This window comes from Hippocampus comes, unplaced genomic scaffold (genome assembly GCF_001891065.2).
Source record: "Hippocampus comes isolate QL1 unplaced genomic scaffold, H_comes_QL1_v1.1 scaffold261, whole genome shotgun sequence".
In the NCBI taxonomy this organism is placed as follows: domain Eukaryota; kingdom Metazoa; phylum Chordata; class Actinopteri; order Syngnathiformes; family Syngnathidae; genus Hippocampus; species Hippocampus comes.
In genome coordinates, this window is record NW_017805824.1 from 3,318,521 (window position 1) to 3,331,528 (window position 13,008).

Consider the following 13,008-nt stretch of genomic DNA (forward strand, 5'->3'; position numbering starts at 1 on the left):
TATATATATCGCCTGGAATGCTTTGACTCATAAATTGCTCCTTGTGATAATGTTTCAGCATAACAACCTCTGCTTAATTGCAAAGTATTACAGAGGGTGTCGCACAGCACTCATCTATGCGCTCTTTTGACTTGCGGGGCAAAACTGTCCTTAGCTAGCCGCTCTTTCATGGTGAAAGAGGCCGACTGAATTTCACCAGCTGTGATTGCCTGGTCATGCCATTAACCTTTTGTTGACACTGGTGACAAGTAACTCATCAACAGATTCCAAGAACCACGTCCATCCCATAAGCATTGTGAGTGTCCTGAACAGCTTGGTTTTGATCACAAGACCCCACAAGGGAAAGAATGCAAGGGTTAAAACGGATCAAATTAGACTGAATTATAGATGTCTGAAAAAGAAATAACCTTCAGATGGATATAGCGGTCAATTTTGGCCTTCCTGTGTAGGTGCATGCATGAGAATGTGGATGGGTTAAATGCAGTGAACACATTTTACTTAAGGGTTGAACCGACGAGTCAACAAATGGACTTTATTACTCCACCTCGATGTTTGAAGCTTTAAGTTGACCAATTGCTAATCGCGTTTGGCATCTCGTTGGACCATCAGCAAATTTATAGGGGACTTTCAATTGGCCTGTTGTTGGCGGCAAAATGTCGAGCCAACCTGATTCGAGAGAAGGAAAATAAGATGGTTCTGGTTGGAATTAACGGTTTAGCCAAGCTAGCTTCAGCTTTTCCGGCGAGTCTTAAAATATTTATTCAAAACAGCAGCACGAATTGCGAAGGCAAAATGTTATGTCCACTAATGCTCAGACAATAACTGTGTGCTCCCAAAAACTTTACAAAAGTTTTAAGCCGTAACACACACCAACATCATAAAATGTGTGTTTCTTGCTTTACGACACTGTGTAGAATTACTGTGCAGTGTGGACGTATGTTCCCAAAACAATGTCAAACTTGCAAAAAAAAAAAAAAAAAAAAAAAATGCAGATTAAAAAAAAATACAAAACCTGAAATAGAAACAGTGAAAAAGAAAAAAAAGTGGATCTTTTATGGAGGTCTTTCAACATGCAGTTTTGAAAGACAAGATGCGATTGGGCGGCTCTTGAAGGGATAACACATGCAGGGCTCACCGTAATTACAACAACTAGATTCAGCGAGTTGGTGAGTAATTTTGAATCATTTGTTTTTATTTGTTCCAATGCCCGTCCATGAAAATAGATCTTTGTGAGAAACTGGTCCATGTTCCAAAAAAGAATGAAGACTACTACACCAGGCTGAAAAGAAACACATCAATGACATCATCAATTGATCACCTATGACTCCACTTTCATCACATTACAGTCGACTATAGGAACAAATTGCACGTTGTTGAAGCCCTAGTCCCTAATAACTGACTAACAAGATGTGCCGTGTAAAGATGCATCGCAAAGTCACAAGTTACACGCCAACTTGTAAACACATATTATCACACAGTAAATAAATCAACTGAACTTTCTGGCTTCATGCAGGCTTCTAATTAACCAAGGTGATCTATAAATCAGTCAGTTTTAGTGTACAATGTAGTTGTCAAGCCATTAATCACCCACAAGGGCTGCGATTTTAATGTTTAATTACTTGAAGTACCATGTAAAGAAAATACAATGCCTAATTGTATAAACATTTGGAATACAGTTTATGAGCTGATGAATTTGGGAATTCACAGAGGCGGGCGCGTGCGTATGTGTTGGTGTGCATGAGTTGAGCAAAATCATCTGCTCGTTTGCCTCCAGGGGTTCCTCCTGTTCTAACAGGTGTCGTGGTAGGGTTCCTCGGGGTTCTTCACCTGCCATAATGAGATATTACTACCTGACAGCTCCCAGCTGGAGGAGCATTGACACGGAAGCCACCGTTTAGCACAATTAAATTATCACCCTCCATTGTGATTGTGCCATGCTGTGCAGCCGCCAGCTTTCTGGGTACATAATCAACTCGTAATAAAAGGCTGTAAACCGCACACGCTCATTCGCCGATTGGCAGATGTACACACGGTGAGGAATTCCAACAGGGGAGCTTTGAGAAAAAAAACAAAAACATTTTGTCCTTTTCTCCGCAGTGTGTTAGAATGTGTTATACCTCAGCTGACAATGTAATTAAAGATAATGGTATTCAAATAAAGTAAATGGTCGGGAAGATCCGGATTTTTCCAACTACAGTACTGCGGTGGAGTGGCTGGAGAGTTGTCCAAATTAATTTGGTAAAATTGTTCCTCCATTATTCTTGACCTTCGCCTGCAAAAAGTCAACTCAATTACATGTGTACTTCATCCCCACTTCACACGCTCTCCTGATAGCCTCTCTATTAGACATGGCCACCGTTACCACATTGCTGGAACCCAAACGACAGCCGGCTTGAGCAAATTATGCAAGCCACCTGAAGTGCCCACTTTACATATCGAGCCGTGTATTGATAATGATTTTGCAGGATAAATTATTTGCAATAATATGCCGCAAGAGGAAGCGCCTCGTCGCTCACTTTAAACACTTGTGCAGCTGCCATGACTGCGTGGTTGGTGTCCTTGCGCCGTGCGAGGCAAAGCCACACGCAGGTGTGAGAGTGCTTAAGTGTTCCTGTCTGACTCCTCAGGAAGGGTCGATGAGCACTCACACACTAAATCCCTCCACGCCCTCCCCTCCACTACCTCCTCCCGTGTGCCCGTGGCCCCTTTTCTGATCCCAGGAAACTCTCTCCGAGTTGGATGGCACAACTCTCAGTTCCTCGGGATACATACAAGTTCACCTTGTGCACTGACTGTACAATGTTTAGCTATAAAAACTAAACTGTTTGGCGGAAAACTAAAGACAGAGACAAGAAATGCCCTCTTTCTTCTTCTCTGTCTTTCTTCCTTCATTTTTTTTCACAAAACCTGCTGGGCGCTGACGTTCCCAAAGGGTCTTGTGTTGCTGCCGCACTTAAGCAAAGCTCACAGCAAGTCAGGCCATCCACCAACACAAGCCCATTTGCCGAGCAACAGTGGAGCTTTGTGGCTTTCCACGGTTGACAGTAAGTTATGAGCCCTTTGTGAACAGGAGAAGGAAAACAGAGATCGGAATTTGGCAGCAGCATAATAATACAGAAATCTCCTGTTTGCGAAATGTGAAATTTTCATGGCAACAATCGGGCATTGTTGGGGGAAAGAAAGGCAACGGTGACAGATGAAATATAGAGCGGGGCCCCCTTTTTGTACAACCGTAAACAAAGCGCCATTCAAGCCATGTCCACTCTGTCATTTATAAAGATAACTTCTTCTGTGCTCTGCAAAGTTTGCTTCAAATGGCTGCCCTTCAACAAATCCAGCGTAACATCTCATACAGTTGCCAGAGAAGTGAGTTGAGGAGTGAAGCGGGGGTGGCCAAGGATTGGCAGAACCATCCAAAGAGAAGCCCAATTGTTGTAAAGGCGGCATCAAAACACCAATAGGATTGGTGTTTTGGGAAACATAAAAAATGGGCCCTTTGGGTGAATAACACAGTCAAATGCTCAATGACAATAAGTTATTTTGAATGAAGAAGAGTATGTGAGGGGAACTGTGGGACCCGGTTTTTAGTCTTACCACCATGAGGTCATCATTGGCACAGTGAGTGAGGTTAGTAGAAATGCCAATGGCGCGGACATCTGCAGTGTGAACAAACGCACAGTGCCCCAGTCCCTACCAGTCTTGGTTAAGTAACAGGAACATTTGCATGGGCTAGTGAAGGGAAAAGCAAGTGTGCTTGCTGTCATTGTCATCCCATAATCACAGGAAAGGCGGGATATGACGAGGGATTGAAGCACTGGATTTTAAATCTATAGGTCAAAGTTCCTTTGAGCAAAGCAACAAACCCAGTCTCTCCTGACATAAAAATATTTTATTTTGGTTCAGAGTGACTCATAAAAGTGCAGTGCTGCCTTGAGATACAAATTTGTTCCACGACCACGCTCACAACTCAAAACACTCGTGTCTCAAATTGTCATTTCCCATTGAAGTGAATGGAAATGCAACTAATCCGTTCCAGCCTTCACCCTAAAAATCAAAGTAATGACATAATTAAAGAGAATGCCAAAAAATTAAACAGCTTTTGTCACACTACATCAGTCAAATAGCCAATGAGCTGCTTTTTCTGATGTGCCCTCCTTGGCCACCCTGAGACAGTGTAAAATACTGTTCATTGAGATGCCTCAGCTCCTCTTAGCTCAACGGTAGTGCTATAAAAACATCCTTAGGGAGTATCGCGAATTTCATTTCTTGCGGGGGTGGTCTGGAACGTAACCCCTTGCAATGGAAGGGGGATAACTATATTTGTATCAATGGGTCAGGAGGAAAACTTGTCTCTAAGAGTAGGACAACTCATTGTAATTCTTAGAAAAATTACTTGAGCGCAAAGTGTCTGTTCTCTATTTTTTCCATTTTGGAGCCTGTGTCTGAGATGGAATAGTGGTTGGGGGTGGAGTAGCCAAGTTTTATGTGACACGTCAATTGGAAAATCAAAACGAGGTAATTCATTTGCTCCACCAGAAAGCCATGACAAAGAAAGATCAGGCGAGCCACTCCTCAAAGATTTATGATTAAGCCTTATTATTTTTGGGAAACTGACACTGATTGCTGATTTAAGCCACAGAAACCAATTCATTTGCCCACATTGAATAGAAAGCATGGTCAACAGTGTGTGGCGTTTTGACAGGTTGGACAGGAAAGAAATGGAGCAAATGTTAAGGACTAGATGAAGCTCTGTTTGGAGGTGGTTAAAAGTTACCTCAAGTGATTGACAACTGATAAAAAAAAAAAAAAAAAAAAAAAAATTAAAAAAAACCTAGGTCGACCCACTGATCCTAGTAATTGCCCCAAAATTTGGTTGACAGAAGACATGAATGAAGTGCTTTTTAACCAGTGCTGGGATTCACGGGTCAGCACAGAGAAAAGTTGAGTAAATGAATGTGAAACATACTGGTCGTAAAAATCAACGGGCTGACAGTCATGGTTGAATAGAAAAATGTTCTCAGCACTCCAGGGAAGTGGGCGCTGTAGCGGCTCAGACGCTGACCGAAACACAAAATGTCTCATCAGTCTGCCACGAACTTTGTGTCTGACTACTTTTGTTTCCCAACCTTTCTTGAGCGAAGGCACTCATTTTACTTTTGAAAAACCTCACGGCACGCCAACAAACGAGAATGTGATATAAAGTATGAATAACATATGAATTACGCAGTGTGAAACGGGAGCCTATTTAATTGAACACAAGCTGAAATACTCGCAGGAGGCAATGAATTATTCGGTTGGATGCCTAATTATCAAGTGGTGGATACAAAGATTTATTGCACCTTCTGCCACCTAATGGAAGAGCATTCATTTGTTCTGCTTGTCAGTATTCGTCACTGTAACAGATAGATGAACATAGATTTAGTAGAAGTGGATAATTTTCACACCACAGCACCTTAGGTTGGGAGCCAATGACTTAGACTATTTTTGATCTGCCCACTGCATGTTTCCAGCAATATAGAACACATCCCTGTACAGTAAGGGCCTTATTCTTCGAAATGGGACCCAGAGAGACAACTGACATTGGCCATTATCGATGACAAAACACTGGCACTGCTTCAGAAACTGCAATGGCAATCCCTCACATAGGCTTCGCTGACAAACTGTTCCCGGCCGGTGACTAGTAGGAGGCCCCCCGAGAGATGGCTGATTTGGTCCATATCAATGACACAACTGTAGACACTACAATGACGTCGGGATTTCAGAATCTCCCAAATGGGGCTTCCCACTGGCGCGTCAGACACCAACTCCAAAATTAAACAAACCCAACACTTATGGCATGCAAAAAGAATATAAACAAGAAGAAAGAAGATGCAAATAAAATATTTGAAGTAGGAATCTCTTACATGAGAAAAATTGTGATGCCGGTTTGTCAGCAGTTCTTAAATGCTTGCTTTTTGTTCATCGTTTTGTGTGTTCATTATTTAATAAAGAAACAGTATCTTTGCTCATCCATCATCCTGATGTTAATATTTGGGGGGGGGGGGGACATCTGGGGGAGAACCTTTGGACATGTGGACAAGAGACGCCCAATACCTGTCAAAGACTTGCTTTTCAGTAAACACTGTAAATCACAGGGGGGGCAGACATAGAACAGAAATAATTAAGTCAATTACTTTCTTAAAAAGCCACAAGTGTGCTGCAGCACCATTTGTGTGTGGTTGGGCAGGATGCATGGAGCCTGTGATTCCTGGGCAGCCTCTCGCCCCGGCCACTTCTGTTGTGGTTCCATGCCACCGCAATCATTATGCTCAGCCTCAGCACAGCACTGCACGAGTGCAGAGCTGTAACTCCCTTCGCTCCACTCGCCGGGCCCGCGAGCGAGGAAATAATCTGGTCATGTCAAAGTGAATTCCTTAATTTCAGCAGGGGGGCCTTTCATTTAGACAAAGAAGTAGCAGATCAAAATACGGCTTGTATTGTGTTTCAGTCACTGGAAAATAATTCTTTTAAAAGTGATTTCAACAATGACTGTCTAATATCCAAAGTTAGTCCAAAATAACCAATGCCGTGGTCAAAATACCATAGTGGCCATAATCAATCTTTTTGAAGAAACACACACCAAACAGAAGGCAAATAGAGAGTGAAGGCCAGACAAATATTTGATAAGGGGATAGGGATTCAACTTGTTTGACAGTGTTTTTTGCTCTGCACCATCACACACAAGCCTGAACCATGCGTCTGTCTATTTGCTTTCTACTCAAGTGGGGTGTAACAGCTGCATCTTTCACACATTCTTGAGCATGTAACAAATCCACAAACAATGGTTTGGTCTTTAAAAAAAAAATTAAGAGGTTGCAAAATGTTATCTACCTTAATAAAAGGGGAACACTTTTTGTCATATTTGTTAAAATTGTCATGATGACAGGAAGTTATCATGAGATTCAGAATTTCCCATCCCCCCTCCCGTGGGTGTGCCTGCCTGCAAAGTGCTGCTCTAGCCGCTCCTGAGAATTGCATCGCAGTAAAGGCTGTAAGACCATGGCAGCAACATACTGTAACATGGAAGGAATACCTCATGTTGGACAGATTCATAAACACCTTGGACACGGGCTGGCCGGCCACTCCGACTGCTTGTAATGGCACACCTGGTTGCATGGTGCCAAGTATCTGCTTCGACCTGACTCTTGTCCAACAGCACACAAAAAACCGCAGTCACACCAATGAGTTTAAACATTCTAATGATCTCATATTTGAGCTGACAGAGGGTCCTTCTCATTATTAGTGTAACTTTTCAACCCCCCTCCCCAAAAAAAAGCCTTGTTTGATATAGTTAGAGTTGATGCAATATGAACCACACAAGAAGAGTCAGCAGTGATCTGCATATTCAATAACCTCCGTAATTATATGCGCAATTCATCAAGGGGATGTGATTGCAGGGGAAGTGGAATAGAGTGGAGCTGAGAGGTCTGATTCCTGGAGGACTAAAGTCTAATCACTAAACTAACATGATAATTGAAATCTAAATTGAATGCTAAGGCTCTCACAAAGAAAATCTGATATTTCACCAAGTATGAAAAGTAAGCTTGTAACTACATGTTTATTATGAGCCATTAGCAATTCCTGATTTAAAAAAAAAATAGAGAGAGGCACTAATCCACCAAAAAAGAGATGCCATGTGGAATATAACATCCTCATTAAATTCTAGGGAACCAAAAAAATTGGTCCTTGTGATGAAGTGAGTGTCAGCCAAAATGTGAAATGAATTTGTGCAGGCATCTTATAGATTTGAAAACGTTCTATATGTTGTTGATGTACAGACTTGTTTTTTTTTTTTTTTTTACAGTTTAGGGAATATATTTGAAATTCAGTCATAATTTTTTCCTCAATACACTGAGTGGAGAGCTTGTGTCGGAATTCAATAATCGCTCAATATTCCACACTGTTGCCCTCAAAATTCTTGTTTTCAGTCAAAGAATACGTCTTGCCTATACGTGCAGTACTTCAAATCCTGTATTGCCATGTCCATACAAAGAAAATAAAAACGATCGTTATGGCATTTAATAAGGAGAGCATGTGAGGGCACTGCGTCTGTCCTCCACTTCACCTCCACTTCTAGGCTGCCTTCCCATTCGCATCTCAGGTTTTGCTCATTGTCTGACAGGAGCAAAGTGAAAGTGCAAAAAAAAAAAAAAAAAGTCCTCCGTCCCATTCTGCTCATCACCACCTTCCCCTGCTATTGCCGCCCGACCACAGGACTCATATTCATCCTTCAGTAACATTTAATTAGTAATATCAAATTCATTAACCTATACTGCTGTTGCGCTGGCCTCAGCCATAAATTAGCTTAATGCGAGCAGACGTATTGCAGCTGTAATAAGGGACATAAAACTCAAAGAGAAACAGATTCTGTTCCTCGGGAGCTCATTATAGCTGGGGAGCGTTCACGTTCGGAGAAGCAACTCCCCGTCATTTTTAGTATGGCTTGAGAAAGCTGTTCCAAAGCAAAGGCCATTTAAAAATGATATCATGAGCAGGCATTGCAACACTGCTGCAGCAACAGATTTTTTTAAGTTAAAACGGTGGTGGTTGAAAAATGTCACTATGGCACTGTTGGCGAGTTAAAGTACTTGAGTCAATAACTCAACAACAACAAATAGCGATTTATCGGCGGTCCTTTTCCAATACCGTTGAAGTCTGATTTATAGTGGCTCAAACATAGAGCCTCCGATGTCGCCTGAGCCCAACACAAACTGCATTGACACACATGCTATCTGTGTTGCGGTTTTGTGCTCAGCTTCTCTTAGCACTCCTGAAAATGGTGACTAAAAGTCAGAGGACCATTTTGGCGTTGGAACCAACAATGCTGCTCAACACTTACATGTACTGAGATTACTGTGAGCCAGTCAAAGGAAAGGGGGTGGGAATGAGTGTGCGGAAATGAAAAGGAACCAGAGCAGTTGCCAGTTGTTGTGCCTTGCATTAAAAGAAGGTGGAGTTACATTTTAAGACTATGGGGGCAACAGTGGAAGAGGTTAGTTAGCTAGAAGGTATCGTTATTCCTGTATTTTTTGTATATTTGTATAAATGGGCTGAATTTGCGGGTTTTATTCTTCAAGTGAACGAGCACCCCATGAGAGATTGTCAGGCTTGCCAAGGGAAATTGTGAAATCTGACTTCGGTCTGACAATTATTCATTTATTGTTCAGCTAGCTATGCCAGCAACATATAGTGACAGGCATAACAATCAAATGCTCTTCCACTACGTGGCGATTAACCTTTAATGTAAAATATCTGCCAGAAAAAAAATTGAAACAGCCAAATCATTTTTAATTTGGTTCAATCTCTATCATCCTATGGGGACCATAATGACCTGTGCGCTCTTCTGTCCAGCAGTGATCTTGATTAACACCTTGCACTGAAGAGCCTAATTGGCCTAAATCCCACGTTGTTGTTAAAAATGTGATACCTTTTAAGTCACAAACAAGAACACTTGCTCGCATTTAATCAGCCATGATTCTTTTGGCTTGAAATCTTTGTGACGAGCTGATCGACCTTTCAGTAAACCGTGATGCGCCGTTTGTTTCTCCTGAGGCCGGCCACAAGAATAACAATAATGAGGCCCATTATCAACTATTGCACTTTGAAGCGACGGTCTGCCAGCAAAACAGAAGATATAGTTGTCCTGATGCTTTCCATACAATCAACAAGCCATTGTTAAGGACTTGAGAACAACGGGACTGAGGAATGGGAGTGATAATGATTGGCCTGTGCTGTCATGAAGATCCTGCACAATGAGTCCGCTCAGAAAGAAAGGCCCCCGATAGACTCTGCAGATAATCTCATGCATGTCAACGGTCTGGCTTCATAGAGAAAAACCTTTTATTTTGGCGCTCAAATGTGTGGAGGGCCGCATTTTCTGACAGAATGCTCATTTACCTCACCAATTTGGGGGGTAAATGCATACTGCTGTAAAGCGGTTGTCTATATGAGTGGATGTGCCTGACAAAATCACATATTGTTACATTTGACAAGCGGTTCTGCACATACACTGAAGAAGTCAAATGACTAATTCACTAATCGGGCATGTCAGTTGAGTTTTATTGAACATGTCAACATCAGTGCATTAGATAATTGCTAATCTATGCCCCATTGCAAATCTGGCCAAACCCCTTTTGGGAATGAAGACAAAGATAAATGGCTATGTATTTATACACACACACAAGTCTACACACCCCTGTTTAAACGCCAGGTTCACGATATAGAAAAACTGAGACCGAGATAAATCATTACAAAATGGCCCAATCTAAGTGCCCCTGATTAACCCCAAATAAAGTTCAGCTGTTCAAGTGGCCTTTGCTGACATTTTTGTTGTCATGTTTTACAACACAAACCATGGTCTGCAGAGAGCTTCCACAGCATTAGATGGATCTTATTGTTTAAAGGAATCAGTCAGTCAAAGGAATTTTCAAGGCATTAAATACACCGCGGAACACCGTGACAGTCATCATCAAGTGGAGAAAATATAGTGAGATCACCAAGAACTATACGTTCCTCCAAAATTGACGAAAAGACGAGAAGAATACTGCGTTGGGGAGGCTGCCAAGAGGGTGACAGCAAAATTGAGCAATAGAAACGTCTGGCAAGGTCTGCCTGTTTAGAACACATGACAACAATCTGCCATCTTTTTCATATGTTTGGGCCATGGGGTAAGGTGGCAAGCCTTCTCTACAAATAAATACAGAAATAAGATCTCCCAAATTTACATGGGAAAATGTGCTTTTGGCCAGATGCAAGTTAACTTGGACTTAAAGGTCATAATTTCAAAAGATAAGAAGATTTAGCAATAACGCAAAACTGCTCATGACCAAATAAATGCCAGCACCAAAAGTGAAAAGCCTACTAGATCATCTGAACTTTATTTACAGTTAACATGAGAGCATTTAAATGGTGGCCAGTGCTGAATCTCATCCAACATGAGTTCAAATGTGATTAGTCCATTTTGAATGCAGCCACATCCCAAGTTATTAGAGATTGTGCACATTTGTATCACAAGATTGTCTTTTTATATATCTTTTTAATGAACTATACACATTATTGGTCACTCTTATGGTGGAAATTATCTTAAATTGGTTTCATTTTTTTCACGGAACAAAACCTGGCATTTGAACAGGGGTGTGTAGACTTTCTAGATCCACTGCCTGTGGGGTGAGAGTAGTAACAAGCACAGCGCTTCACTATTAGCGCTGCACAATTGTGAGCCACTGAGAGAGACAGTGCTGGAGAGCAGGAGGAATGCTAAGTGGGCCCCTTAGCCTAGTCAACCTTCAGTGGGTTTCATTTATCTTCATCTTGTTAGACTAAATTAATTAACAATCTCAGTGTTACACACTTTCTCCTTTCATTACATCAAATAATGGCAGAAATGCGGAGGGGGGTGGGGGGTGGATTTGGGGGTCCAGCCCACAGGGAGTAGACAGACACTGAAGACATCTCTTTCCTTGCTCGCTCTCTTTGCTTACCTTCCCTTCTCTCTCTCTCTCTCTCTCTCTCTCTCTCTCTCTCTCTCTCTCTCTCTCTGTCTGTTCATATCTCTGTTAGTCTTCCGTCAGTCTTTCTTTCACAGTTTCGTTTTCACAAAATGACTGCACTCACAACTTACAGTACAGAAAATGGTTGTAAAAAGAAAACCATAACAGTGAATCATAGTCTTGTGAGTTGTGTCACTTTGTTTTAGAGAACAGGAAAATAGAATCTGACCGACATTGGTTTCATCAGACTTTACCTTAACAGGAAGTTTGGATTCCTCCACGGGATCTCTTGACTTCGATATGTTTTTTCACAATGGGCTCAGATTCAGTTTGTCACAAAATGATTCACTTGGAGTCAAAATGATGACTTTCTACGTGTAAGAAACAAACTTTACCCAATCATCAAATGAAGTACGCTGCAGAGATGAGCACCCACAAAGCTTCCTTTGACCTAATTCGTTTGCTTCAGAAAAGATGCTGGGATTTTTCACTTGAGGAATGTCTTAAATGCCACATCCCTCCACCTCTATCCTTTTTTTTCCCCTGATCGCACCCACGCCAAAGCACGGTGCTCAGTCCAGGACACACTGTAGTGCACTGAAGTGCAATCCAAGCAAATAGGTTCACCCTGTAGCAAAACCTGCCCTTAATCGTGATCTGATTGTTGGCTAATCCCCCGCCAGAGTGCGTGCAATATCCTTCGACTGACGCCTCTCCTTCAACAGAGAAGGATGTAGATCAGGACAGGAATAATGTGTTTACTTTGAATAATCGCTGTGTCTTCTCGTAGTTATGAGATAAAAGGAAAAAAGTCAGAGGTCCTTTCTCCCCCTATTACATTTCACAATTGTCTCTTCAAGAGCACCACACCCCCCACCCCCACCCCCACTGTACAATTACTTACAGAAGTTATAAACACTGTTATCCACTTTGCAGCATTACTCAAAAGAAATAGAAGTGGGTGTAGTCATGCCGGCTCTCAAAAACATGGCCTCATGTCTGCCTGAATAACTCCTGTCAAGTCAGAACAGATTCACCTCACAGATTAAATTGGTGCAGTGCCTGGAAAATAAAAGATGCTCTGTACTCTAAAGAGGAGCCATAATACATTTACAAAACAACAAATGAGTCCTAAAAGTGTACAGACAGTGTTTGGTCCCAATTTGGGTTCTGTTTTAGGTACATTTCATTTGGTGTCATCAAAATGATTGTATTGGTTTGATGAAAAATATACATTTCTGGGCATGAAAGTCATTCGGGCTGTATGCCTTGATGATGTTTTAGCCAGCGAGGGCAATAGTATCAAATTGTTCTTTCTTTTTAAATGGCCCCAACTGTTCAGAGCGGGGGGGAAAATGCTGTTAATTTAATCAAATAAGTGACCTTTTGAAAAAGAAATCAAAGAGGATTCATTAGCTTCAGTAAAGTTTGGCTGACAGAGGCTTTGAAAAGCAGATGCTGCTGCTGTGGCTTCTAATGA

General features: G+C 41.8%; 1 protein-coding gene across 3 annotated transcripts in view; it reads right to left on the reverse strand.

Annotated features, from left to right (window-relative positions):
• sox6 (SRY-box transcription factor 6) overlaps positions 1-13,008 on the reverse strand; it is a 150,126-nt gene that overhangs the window by 104,661 nt on the left and 32,457 nt on the right. The window lies entirely within an intron of this gene.